The following is a 12,993-nucleotide window of genomic DNA, read 5'->3' on the forward strand; positions in this document are numbered from 1 at the left end:
CAAAAGAAAGAGTACCACTGAAGCGGAAGGGCAAGGGCAAAAGTCATCAGGGACAGCTTGCATCATTACGTCCAGTCACATGGACAGATGAGCATCGATAGGTCCTCTGAGTTGATTGACTGCTTATCCAATCCACCCGTGCTGGGATATCCAGACCTAAATGAACCCTTTGTACTTCACTGTGACGCGTCACAGGAAGGCCTCGGCACAGTGCTGTATTAAAGGCAAAGAGGCAAGTTTAGTAGTAATAGAATATGGATGGAGAGCCCTAACCCCTCCCGAGAAAACTACCATCTTCATTCTGAAAAGTTGGAGTTTTTGCCCATGAAGTGGGTCATATGTGAGAGGTTTAGAGATTATGTCTACCATGTGCCATCATTTACTGTGTACACAGATAATAACCCTCAACAAAACTGCACAGAAACCTGTTGTTCCCGTGTGATGTCAACAGCTAAGCTAAACACCACCATGTACACATGGGTAGCCGAACTTGCCGACTTGCCGACCATCAAATACCGTCCCGGAAAGTCGAATGGGGATGCTGACAGCCTCTCACTCATGCCGCTGTCAATGGAACAGTATCTGTAAACCTGCTCAGAAGAAGTGCACCCTAATGTCATGGTTAGCATAACTCAGTCAGTGATGATACAAAATGAAGAAAGAGGTCTGTGGTTGTGTCCACTTACCATTAAGCCAGTGCTGTCAGGAGAACAGGAGGAAGAGCTGCTCACATCAGTTGCGGAGATCCCAAAAGAAGTTCTGAGGACAGCCCAAGAAAACAACCCTGAAATCAGAGAAGTCTTGATGTGTCTCAAATCAAAATCACAGCCCATAAACAGGAGCCAGGGCTAAAGGGGCTCGGGGACTGATGAGGGAAAAAGCCAGACTATACTTGGATGAGCATGGTCTCTTGTTCCGTAAAACAGCAACCCGTCATCAGTTGATCCTGCCAAGAAAATATCATGAGCTTGTTTACAAGGAGTTAAGTCAAGACATGGGCCATTTAGGGGCAGAACGAGTGCTGAACCTGATCAGGGATTGATTTTTTTTTGTGGCCCACATGCAAAGGGAAGTGGAACACTATGCCACATGTGTTTGTAGTTTCCTGAGAAGTAAGCATCCAAACAGGGTGACCTGACCTCACCACCACTTATCCATTTAAGTTGGTCTCTACTGATTTTTTGCATTTTGAGAAGTGCAAAGGAGGTTATGAATACATTTCAGTTGTGATGGACCACTTTACATGATTCGTTCAAGCATATGCGTGCAGAAACAAGAGCACTAAGACAGCTGCAGAGAAAGTGTTTGGAGACTTTGCTGAGGACTTTGCCTGAGACCTGAACGGAAGAGAGAAGAGTTACGTTAGTAGTCATAGTAGTTCACACATTGTTGTGTTGCACGGAGCTGTGGCAAGATTTGTAAAACTGCTGGCTGAGTAAACGAAAGAACCCAAATACCAGTCACACTTGTTTGCTTTCTCAAGTGTGTTACGTATACTTGAACTTTACTTAAGTATACTTAATAAAATAAACTTGAAGTATACTACTTTTTGGTAAAGGTGCCTGTAGTTAGTGCACTGTTAGTTGATTATGCATTTTGTAAGTCTAAAAAAGAATGAAAACACACATCTGTCTTTAGGAATGTTTTATTAATGCAAAAAACACAGAAACTAAAACAGAGAAGCAGTCGGAAAAGAAGTGATCATAGGTTCTGGTCATTTTTTTCTAGTAGATGAAAGAGATGTGAAGGCTACAGGGCTACTTTTAATGTGTAAAGTAGGGATTTAAGATGCAGATCACAGCATAATCAGCTTTCCAAAAGTACTCTTGATAGTGAACTTATCTGAGTTATTGAATGCTAATTCAAGCCTCGGCATGTCTTTAACCAGAACACCATTTCTTGAGCTGAAAATATCAGCCAGAGGGGCAGCCACTGGAGAAGGTTTGACTTCATTACACTGTGGGCCCTGCAGACTGGGTTCACATTTCACTTCATAGGTAAAAAAGAAGGTACCATGTGTAAAAACACAAGCATCAGTCACAACTCCACTTCTGAGATCAAAAGAGCATTTACCAAGGAATTTTGTGATCCAGAAAGAGTCTGCATCATATACATCAAAAGTTAGTTTATTGGCCATTTTGATCTTAACAGGACCAAACGCAAATGTTTCTGGCCTACGTGGATTGTCATTATTATCAATGGTCTTAGTGCGCCTGGATGTTTTGCCATATTTAAGTAATACAAAACCATCTGTTTGTGTAAATAAATCTGCATGCAGACCTTTGGCTCTGAGATTGTAGACTTTCAGGGTTGCAAGTCCTTTTTCAGCTGGACAGCAGTTAGACTTAATCATTTGACAAGTTTCACAAACACAACCACATCGGTCTCTTGCGTTGCACTTCCTGCCAATCTTGCAAGGCTCAGAGCAAACCTTCATGAGGGTATTTTGAATGATGTATCCTTCAACAGCTTTCTTCAGTCCTTTTCTTGCAGGGTGTTTAGTATTTAGTAAGAAATGGAGCAGTTTCAGAGAGTAATGCACAACTTCAGGGAGACTCTTCAAATCCTATCCACCATGCACTGCTTTAAGTCAGAGGCTGATCAGTTTGTGCACTGCAGCATCAAGTCAAACACATCTAGAAAAGCCTGTCAGGGTGAAACCCTAACACTCATAACAATGCATATCATTTGTAGCTACTACACATCTGACACCTACAGCTGCACAACCATCAACATTCAACATTGCTAGAACAGATATAATGTTATTAAATTTACATACCCTTCATATAATGATGTTTTTTTTTTTTTTTTACTTAACTTAATGAATGTTCTCGTAATATTGAGTAAAAATGTTCTTAGAACAACATTCTCTGAACATCCTTATAATGTTATTAATATTTTCTGAAAGTTTTCATAATGTTATCATAAAATGTTGTGAGAATAAGGTTTATGGAATGCTCTAACAATGTTATTTGTACTTGATGAACATATAATATTGAAAGAAAATCTGCCCTGGATTGAAAATGTGTGACATTTTCAAAAATATCTTTATGATATTATTAATATTTGTTGAATGTTGTCAGAGATGTGGTTGTCACGAATCTGGTCAGTGTCCCGCTGTCCGCTCACCACCAGATGTCACTCTCACCCCATCATCACACTCTGACTCTTGGACCACACCCCGGACTACATCTCCCGTCATGCATCACGCTGATTGCGTCAGCACATGTGACCAATCAGCAGCACCATAAAAGCCCCGGTCTTTCCCCATGCAAGTCACGGATTGTTGTATTGTTGTATTGTTAGCGTTTTCCTAGTTTCTTGTTCCGAGTTCCTAGTTTCCAGTGTTTTGTCTTTCCCGCCTGGTTATCTCGTTTTGACTGTCTAGCCACCTGCCTTTTGGACTATCGCTTGTATTGGATTATTCTCTACGATTGCCTGTGATATTCCTGTCTGCTCCTGCTTTCACCCTGCCTGTACGACCATGTCTTTGTCTCGCCCCCTTAATAAAAGCTTGCGTATGGATCCGCTCGCCTCTCGTCTCTCTCTCCCTGTTACAGAACAATCCGTCACAAAAGGATCCAGCAGCTTTCACCCCGGACATTCATCTGATATGGACAGGGACATAATTCTTTGCAGAATCAAACAGCGATCACACACACTCGAACAGTATACCCGTGAGTTTCTTTCAATTGCAAACCATTCCACTCTCCCGGACTGTATGTGACGGCGTGAACCAGCCCCTCCGTGCACGACTGAGACGCGAGGGCCCGCGCTCGTCACTGGAGGCTTTTTTAAACTTTGCACTGTTGTGTGTGGGTTCGCCGTGCACCGTGGGGGTCGCGCAGAGGGAACGCGACAACGCGGCAATGGCGACCGCGCGTCCCGCTCGTAAATTGGCGGTCATGCCGGAGCACGATCCCACAGACACGCTTTCCGCCTGGATCGCTCGTGAAATGGCGGCCGTGTCGGAGCGCGCTCGAGCAATGGCGGCGACAGCGGTGCCCATTCACAAAATGGCGGCGACTGCAGTGCCCGTTCACAAGATGGCGGCAGCGCCGGCGCGCACTTACAAGATGGCGGCAGCGCCGGCGCGCACTTACAAGATGGCGGCGACGTCGGAGTCCGTTCACAAGATGGCGGCGAGAACAGAGCTCCGTCACGTCACAGCCGCCATACCAGAGCCAAGTCAAGTTGCAGCTGTGTTTCCCGAGTCAAGTCAAGTTTCCAAGTCAAGTCAAGTTGCAGCTGCATTTCTCGAGTCAAGTCAAGTTTCCAAGTCAAGTCAAATTGCAGCTGTGTTTCCTGTCAAGTCAAGTCAGAGCTATCGCTCCTGTCTCAAGTCAAGTTACAGCCATCTTTCCTGAGCCACTGCACAAGATGGCTGCCACGCCAGAGCCACTGCACAAGATGGCTGCCACGCCAGAGCCACTGCACAAGATGGCCGCCGTCTCCAAGCCACTGCACAAGATGGCCACCATTCCAGTACCTGTGGTCAGCACCCGGACGCCACCTGTGGTCATGATGGCCCACGTGCTGGACACACCCCTAATGACGGTATGGGCAGCTAAAGTGGCGCTCCTTCATGTCGCGGCGGCTACCCCTGAGTCAAGTCAAGACACAGAGTCAAGTAAAGACACAGAGTCAAGTCAAGACACAGCTGCCGTTCTCCACGAGTCAAGCCAGGTCACAGCTGTTCCCCACGAGTCAAGCCAAGTCCCACCGGTTCTCCACGACTCAAGTCACATTACAGCAGCTGTTCATACTAGGTCAAGTCAAGTTACAAGATGGCCGCCGTCTCCAAGCCACTGCACAAGATGGCCACCATTCCAGTACCTGTGGTCAGCACCCGGACGCCACCTGTGGTCATGATGGCCCACGTGCTGGACACACCCCTAATGACGGTATGGGCAGCTAAAGTGGCGCTCCTTCATGTCGCGGCGGCTACCCCTGAGTCAAGTCAAGACACAGAGTCAAGTCAAGACACAGCTGCCGTTCTCCACGAGTCAAGCCAGGTCACAGCTGTGCCCCACGAGTTAAGCCAGGTCACAGCTGTTCCCCACGAGTCAAGCCAAGTCCCACCGGTTCTCCACGACTCAAGTCACATTACAGCAGCTGTTCATACTAGGTCAAGTCAAGTTACAGCTGTGTCTCCTGAGCCAGGTCAAGCTACGGCTGTTGTTCCAGAGTCAAGTCAAGCCAAAGCTGTAGCTTCCAAGTCCAGTCAAGCTTCCAAGTCCAGTCAAGCTACCAAGTCCAGTCAAGCTTCCAAGTCCAGTCAAGCTTCCAAGTCCAACAACGTCAAGGCGGTGGTTCATGAGTCAAGCAACGTCACAGCCGTGGTTCTTGAGTCAAGTAAAGCCATTGATCTTCACAAGCTAGTTCAAGTCACCGCTGGGCTTCACGTGTCAGATCAAGTCACCGTTGATATTCACGAGCCAAGTCAAGTCACCGCTGATCTCCAAGAGTCAAGTCAGTTCACTACTGATCTTCACGAACCAAGTCACGTCCTGCCCGACGGCTCAGAGCCCCATCACGCCTCATCTGACCGCCCAGAGTCAAGTCACGCCTCGTCTGATCCTCCAGAGCCCCGTCACATCTCGTCTATCTGTCTAGAGCCTCACCATGTCTCGTCTGACCACCCAGAGTCAAGCCATGTCCCGCCTGACCGCTCTGAGTCAAGTCACGTCCCGCCTGACGGCCCAGAGTCAAGTCACGTCCCGCCTGACGGCCCAGAGCCCCTCCATGTTTCATCAGACCTCCCAGTGCCTCGTCATGTCTCGTCTATTTGTCTAGAGCCAAATCACGTCTCGTCAGACTTTCCAGAGCCGTGCCATGCCTCGTCTGACATCCCAAGATCACGGCCTATCAGGATGGCCGGCGTGCTGGACCCACCACTAGCAGCAGTGAGGGCAGCGAACATCCCAGTGGCATCAATATCTTCTAGACCCACCTTTAAAGAGGTCCTGCCACCCGCCACTGCTCTTCCCGTAATGGCGGTTGCCATTTGGTGTGTGTGGTCTGCACACTGTGCTTCTGAGGTCACATCTGTTCACAAGTCAGCTCCTGAGGTCACGTCTGTTCATAGGTCTGCTCCAGAGCTCCCGTCTGATCACAAGCCTGCTCCAGAGCTCCCGTTTGATCACAAGCCTGTTCCAGAGCTCCCGACTGATCACAAGTCTGCTCCAGAGGCCCCGTCTGACCACGAGTCAGCTCCAGAGGCCTTCCCTGTCGGAGAAGCCGCGCCAATGCCTCCTGAGGTGTCAGCTTCGGCTGTAGATCCTCCTAGGGAGGCGGCGTTATCCTTTGGTCTCTCTGCTTCTCCCCTTATTCTGTCTGCCTCCTCTGTCCCTGCTCTCCCCAGGTCCCAGCCCATGACGCAGGTCCCTGCTCTGCCCTGGAGGGCCCCGGCGCCTCCTGCTCTGCCTCCTGTTCCGCCCTGGAGGGCTCCCGCGCCTCTTGCTCTGCCTCCTGCTCTGCCCTGGAGGGCTCCTGTCCCTCCTGCTCTTCTGTTTGTCTCCTCTATCCCTGCTCTCCCTAGGTCCCAGCCCATGACGCAAGTCCCTGCTCTGCCCTGGAGGGCCCCGGCGCCTCCTGCTCTGCCTCCTGTTCCGCCCTGGAGGGCTCCTGCGCCTCCTGCTCCGCCTCCAGCTCTGCCCCGGAAGGCTGCTCCGCCTCCTGTTCGGCCCCGGATGGCTGCACCGCCTCATGTTCCGCCCCGGAGGGCTGCTCCGCCTCCGGTTTCACCCCGGAGGGTGCCTGTACCTTCTGCTCCGCCTCCTGCTCCGCCCTGGAGGGCTCCTGCGCCTCCTGCTTCGGCTCCGCCCTGGAGGGCTCCTGCTCCGCCCTGGAGGGCTCCAGCGCCTTCTGCTCCTGCTCCGCCTCCGGCTCCGCCCTGGAGGGCTCCTGCTCCGCCTCCGCCCTGGAGGGCTCCTACGCCTCCTGCTCCGCCTCCAGCTCCGCCCTGGAGGGCTCCAGCGCCTTCTGCTCCTGCTCCGCCTCCGCCCTGGAGGGTATCTGCTCTGTCGGTCCTGCCTCAATCACCGGGCCCCCCACAAGGACCTGGCCCTCCAGCCCTCGCCCTGTCTCGCTCCCGCCCCACCGCTCCCCTGGACTGTTGTTTCCTTCGAGCGTCTTGAAGCCGCTCCTTGGGGGGGGGCTATGTCACGAATCTGGTCGGTGTCCCGCTGTCCGCTCACCACCAGATGTCACTCTCACCCCATCATCACACTCTGACTCTTGGACCACACTCCGGACTACATCTCCCGTCATGCATCACGCTGATTGCGTCAGCACATGTGACCAATCAGCAGCACCATAAAAGCCCCGGTCTTTCCCCATGCAAGTCACGGATTGTTGTATTGTTGTATTGTTAGCGTTTTCCTAGTTTCTTGTTCCGAGTTCCTAGTTCCCAGTGTTTTGTCTTTCCTGCCTGGTTACCTCGTTTTGACTGTCTAGCCGCCTGCCTTTTGGACTATCGCTTGTATTGGATTATTCTCTACGATTGCCTGTGATATTCCTGTCTGCTCCTGCTTTCACCCTGCCTGTACGACTATGTCTTTGTCTCGCCCCCTTAATAAAAGCTCGCATATGGATCCGCTCGCCTCTCGTCTCTCTCTCCCTGTTACAGTGGTCTTAAACTTGCTATTTGGTTGTAAAGTGGATGTTTTCTGCAATAATTCATCTCTAAGTGTTTTAATAGCTGACAGATTTGTGTAGTTTAAGAGTTTTATGAACTAAGTGTCACGCACACAACACTGTTTACAATTGGACGTAAGCAAGTTGTTAGTGACTTTGTATAGCGGGTTTGTTTAATGTACTACTGAATACGTTGTTCTGCTAATTTATGCTGTCTACACCACAGAAAACATGTGGAAGCTGCTAAATCATATAAAGAAGGAGGCAGGAATGCATGATATTTTGACAAACTAAAGTTTACGTAGTAAAGATATGTTTGCGCAGTATTAATTAAGAAATTAGCCTAATATTTCTAATATTTCTACCTGACCGGAAAGAACAAACACGAATGTTGTCAAGATTCTTCTGGAAATCCTGGTTCTTTTTGGTCAACTACAAACACATTTTGTTCCTCGGACAGTTTTTTTATACTCTTCTCCTTGATTTGTTATAACTTTTGGCAGTCTATAGTACTCTAAAAGTTTTTCCCGGTTCAACTGATTAGTACAGCCTAAAACATGACAATAATTGACGCAGATGGGAATTTCCCTTACACAAAGATGTTCTGAGGGCAGAAAGGAAAATGATTGGTTGAAAGATTCAACCAATGAAATTGAAGCAGAGGCGGGGTCAGGAAATTTGGACGTGTGGAGGGACAGACACTTCGGACAGAAAGGTTATCAGCGCTTCGTGGGAGGCATTTGTTGCAAGGTAAGTGAATTTACCATGTATTTTATATAAAAAAATATTAATAAATCAACATAACTCTAACGTTTACTGCGATAATTAGCCGGCAAAGACGCACAGAACAAGTAATCATGGACTACATATCATATCATATGCATTTTCATTCAACTGCTTTATCAGTCGATCGCACCAAAGCTGCTTATGGGGTAGATTGAGTAAAACATGCTTTTCCAATGCTACCGCGCTGTCTGTGATACCGATATGAGCGACAACAGAACTCGTTCAAATCTCCGTGACATTTCATTAGTCAGTTAGCGCTAGCATTAACATTAGCGCTGCTCTCAGGGCAGGATTAAAAATAACAGTACTAAACTGAATTATGCGCTGCTCGCCGGGCAGGAGTACTCAGTAGGTTTGTATTACTGTTATTTTTACCAAACTATGCGCTGCTCTCAGGGCAGGAGTAAGAATAACAGTACTAAACTGAATTATGCGCTGCTCTTGGGTCAGGAGTAAGAATAACAGTACTAAACTGAATTACGCGCTGCTCTTGGGGCAGGAGTACTCAGTAGGTTAGTATTACCGTTACTTTTAGTGTACTATGCGCTGCTCTTGGGGCAGGAGTAAGAATAACAGTACTAAACTGAATTATGCGCTGCTCTTGGGTCAGGAGTAAAAATAACAGTACTAAACTGAATTATGCGCTACTCTCAGGGCAGGAGTAAGAATAACATTACTAAACTGAATTACGCGCTGCTCTTGGGTTAGGAGTAAAAATAACAGTACTAAACTGAATTATGCGCTGCTATTGGGGCAGGAGTACTCAGTAGGTTAGTATTACCGTTATTTTTAGTGTACTATGCGCTGCTCTTGGGGCAGGAGTAAGAATAACAGTACTAAACTGAATTATGTGCTGCTCTTGGGTCAGGAGTAAAAATAACAGTACTAAACTGAATTATGCGCTACTCTCAGGGCAGGAGTAAGAATAACATTACTAAACTGAATTACGCGCTGCTCTTGGGTTAGGAGTAAAAATAACAGTACTAAACTGAATTATGCGCTGCTCTTGGGGCAGGAGTACTCAGTAGGTTAGTATTACCGTTATTTTTAGTGTACTATGCGCTGCTCTTGGGGCAGGAGTAAGAATAACAGTAATAAACTGAATTATGTGCTGCTCTTGGGTCAGGAGTATAAATAACAGTACTAAACTGAATTATGCGCTGCTCTTGGGTCAGGAGTAAAAATAACAGTACTAAACTGAATTATGCGCTACTCTCAGGGCAGGAGTAAGAATAACAGTACTAAACTGAATTACGCGCTGCTCTCAGGGCAGGAGTAAGAATAACAGTACTAAACTGAATTATGCGCTGCTCTTGGGTCAGGAGTACTCAATAGGTTCGTATTACTGTTATTTTTACTAAACTATGCGCTGCTCTCGGGTCAGGAGTAAAACTAACAGTACTAAACTGAATTATGTGCTGCTCTTGGGGCAGGAGTAAGAATAACAGTACTAAACTGAATTATGCGCTGCTCTTGGGTCAGGAGTAAGAATAACAGTATTAAACTGAATTATGCGCTGCTCTTGGGTCAGGAGTAAGAATAACAGTATTAAACTGAATTATGCGCTGCTCTTGGGGCAGGAGTACTCAGTAGGTTAGTATTACCGTTATTTTTAGTGTACTATGCGCTGCTCTCAGGGCAGGAGTACTCAATAGGTTCGTATTACTGTTATTTTTACTAAACTATGCTCTGCTCTCGGGTCAGGAGTACTCAGTAGGTTCGTATTACTGTTATTTTTACTAAACCATGTGCTGCTCTCAGGGCAGGAGTAAAAATAACAGTACTAAACTGAATTATGCACTGCTCTCGGTGCAGTAGTACTCAGTTGGTCTGTATTACATTATCATTATATTTATAAAACAGTAGACAATTTCTGTATGATTGATCGATCTTTTATTTTATTCTTCAGTTACCTGGAGGAGTTGCAAAATCTGGACAGATCAAAGGAGCTAACACTGAGATCTGATACTGCTGAGTCCAAAATGGTGCAAAAATGGAGATGTATGAAAAATGGTGTAAGTTTGGTTGCACCTGATAAAAGCACATAATAGCCAGATTCAGTCGGTAACTGTTAATCATGGGGACGCAAACGATTTTCAACATTTACAGGGCCATCCAAATCCAGAACGTTGGTGTTTTTCTCCCACCACCCTCGTAAAAATTCTCAGCCAAACTACATGCTGTTTTTTAGACACCAAGGTTGTGTGGTCGAAGAAATCGATTCAAAATGAACTACAACAAAAATATTTCATAACTTCTCCAGCACAGCGTGTAGGAGCTGTTAAGAACAAGAAGACAAGAAAAGTACTTAAACATTTTAAATTAGTCATTATTATGGCAGTAATAGGTATGCAATACAATTTTAAAATATAGGCCTACAATTACATACATAAAAATATAAACCAAGCAGCCTTGTCATTATAGTCCCTCATGTCCACTGCGTTCTCTAAATTTTGAAAATACCCAAAATATCAAAATCAACTGTGGCGGCAGATAATTTTCTTATTTAGCGCCCACATTCTGGAACAATCTAGCTAACACTGTTCGGGACGCAGACACACTCTGTCAGTATAAATCTAGATTAAAGACCCATCTCTTTAACCCAGCCAACACAACACATTAACACATTTCTATAATTCAAGTCCATTAAAGGATGGTTAGGCTGCATTAATTAGGTCAACCGGAACCAGGAATAATTTTCATAACACCTGATGTACTCATTGCATCGTAAGAAGAATGGCATCTACACTAATATTAGTCTGTTTCTTTCTTATTCCAAGGTCACCAGATGATGGACCAGGACCTAGAGACGACCTCTACCTCCCTAAATGTCCTAAATGAGTCCTCTGCAATCTGACTTTGCTGCAACATGGAACTTTTGCATTATTGACACACTATTGTCCTATTAAAAACTGTTGCTTTGACACAACCTGTTTTGTTAAAAAGCACTATATAAATAAATGTGATTGATTTACCTCATGTAAATAAGAGGTTGCATGCAACTTATTTCTGCTAATCTTCACATTTCTCATGACACCTATCATTTTGAGAGATAAAATTTAAGAAAACCATTTCAGCTATAGTGGGTCTATTTTTGAACCTGAGATTTAAATAAATAACGTATTATTAAATTTAAATTTATTCTTAATCCAAGCATGTGACATTTAATTTATAGCAGACAACTATGCGACAGGCCATATGAGCAGTACATTCCTGGGTTCATATGACAGGGTATATACAGAACTTCTTGAGTTGAATTTAATACCTTTTACTACCTTTTTTAATACCTTCAAAAAAATTTTTAATACCAGCGCGACTTAGAGCTGTAACTGTAGTGGCGTAAATGAAATATCTTTCCAAATGGAATAACATACTGCATCACAATGTAACAAGGTCATTATAACTTAACATCAACACTGGACTCAAAAACTGCCCACAGATATAAGAATAGAAATAAAGACAGAAGAGGAAGGAGACATCTTCTTCATAGATCATTAGTCAGTAAGTCTGATGTGTGAGCAATCTAAAAAAGAGGTGGCGGTGCAGTAAGCACAGGTGTTATTAAAATAAATCAAGCTGATACATTTAAGTAAAGCAGAGGGATTAATCAAGATGTCACAATGGGCCTTTGTCCATAGTTTTAATCAATGTCAAAAAGTAACTATTGCATTAGAGCTGAAGATCTTTGCCCCGAACCTAACGGGTTCGGTCGGGCTCAGGCTTAATTTATATAATTGTACACGGGCTCGGGCACTGCCTTTTTCTGGTGACTTTTAAAAAAAAGAGCAGTGCGTTGCGGTTTTATATGTTGCTAGGCAACCATCAAATAAGCCGTCCTGTCAATCTAATCAAAGGATTATAGCGCAAGCGCTATAAAATCTTTGGTTTTTAGCTGTTAAGTAAACTGTCATATCAGCAAAAAACTTAAAACATACAGCTCCGGGTAACCCGCGATAGACACCAAAAGTTTCTCCTCCATCACTGCAGTCTCCGACTTTTTAAGCGTCGGTAAAACTTTCGTCACCACAAGAGAAGGCCCGCCTCTCCATTCATTCGATTGGACAATGGAAAAAACCGCGATGACGTCGGGCGCTTTTCCGCGCAGAGTTGCTTTTTTTTCAACTTCAGGCGCTCAGAGCGCTCCTGCAAAAACGCGAGGCGCAGCAGGCGGTTAAAACGCGAGGCGCCGGCGACGCATAAACAGCGCGCATAACGCTCACTGACCATAGAAAACAATTTAAAAAAAAGGCGCTTCTCGCTGCAAAAACGCGTTCGGTGTGATCGCTGCCTAGAGTGCTAAGATGTTACGATGTTCCAGAGGACTTATTTTATTTCTTTGTTCCAAGTTCCAAGTGGCTTATAGCCTACGTTAGTCATTAATAAATTATATTAAAACATGTATAATTGACTCATTCTTGACAAAAGGCAAAAGAGCGGTGTGCTTGCGCACATTTGAATAATGTTGGGCTGTAAACGGGTTCGGGCTTTTAAAAAGCTGTCAATCAAAATATACTTGTCGGGCCTAACTTTTAAGGCCGATTACAGCTCTAGTTGCTAGGTCTAAACCAT

At 45.7% G+C, this 12,993-nt stretch overlaps 1 protein-coding gene across 2 annotated transcripts in view; it reads right to left on the bottom strand.

Moving 5' to 3' along the window:
* Positions 1–12,993, bottom strand: part of LOC127181714 (perforin-1) — a 34,776-nt gene that overhangs the window by 1,067 nt on the left and 20,716 nt on the right. The window contains exons 3-4 of one of the 2 annotated variants that reach the window (XR_007829801.1): positions 687–2,431; positions 16–590 (exon numbers count right to left, since the gene is read on the bottom strand). The gene's annotated coding sequence lies outside the window, so the exon portion shown is untranslated. Of the gene's footprint in view, positions 1–15; positions 2,432–12,993 lie in introns of both variants that reach the window. The other variant, XR_007829800.1, reaches the window with a different exon arrangement.

This window comes from Labeo rohita, chromosome 19, assembly GCF_022985175.1.
Source record: "Labeo rohita strain BAU-BD-2019 chromosome 19, IGBB_LRoh.1.0, whole genome shotgun sequence".
Classification (NCBI taxonomy): Eukaryota; Metazoa; Chordata; class Actinopteri; order Cypriniformes; family Cyprinidae; genus Labeo; species Labeo rohita.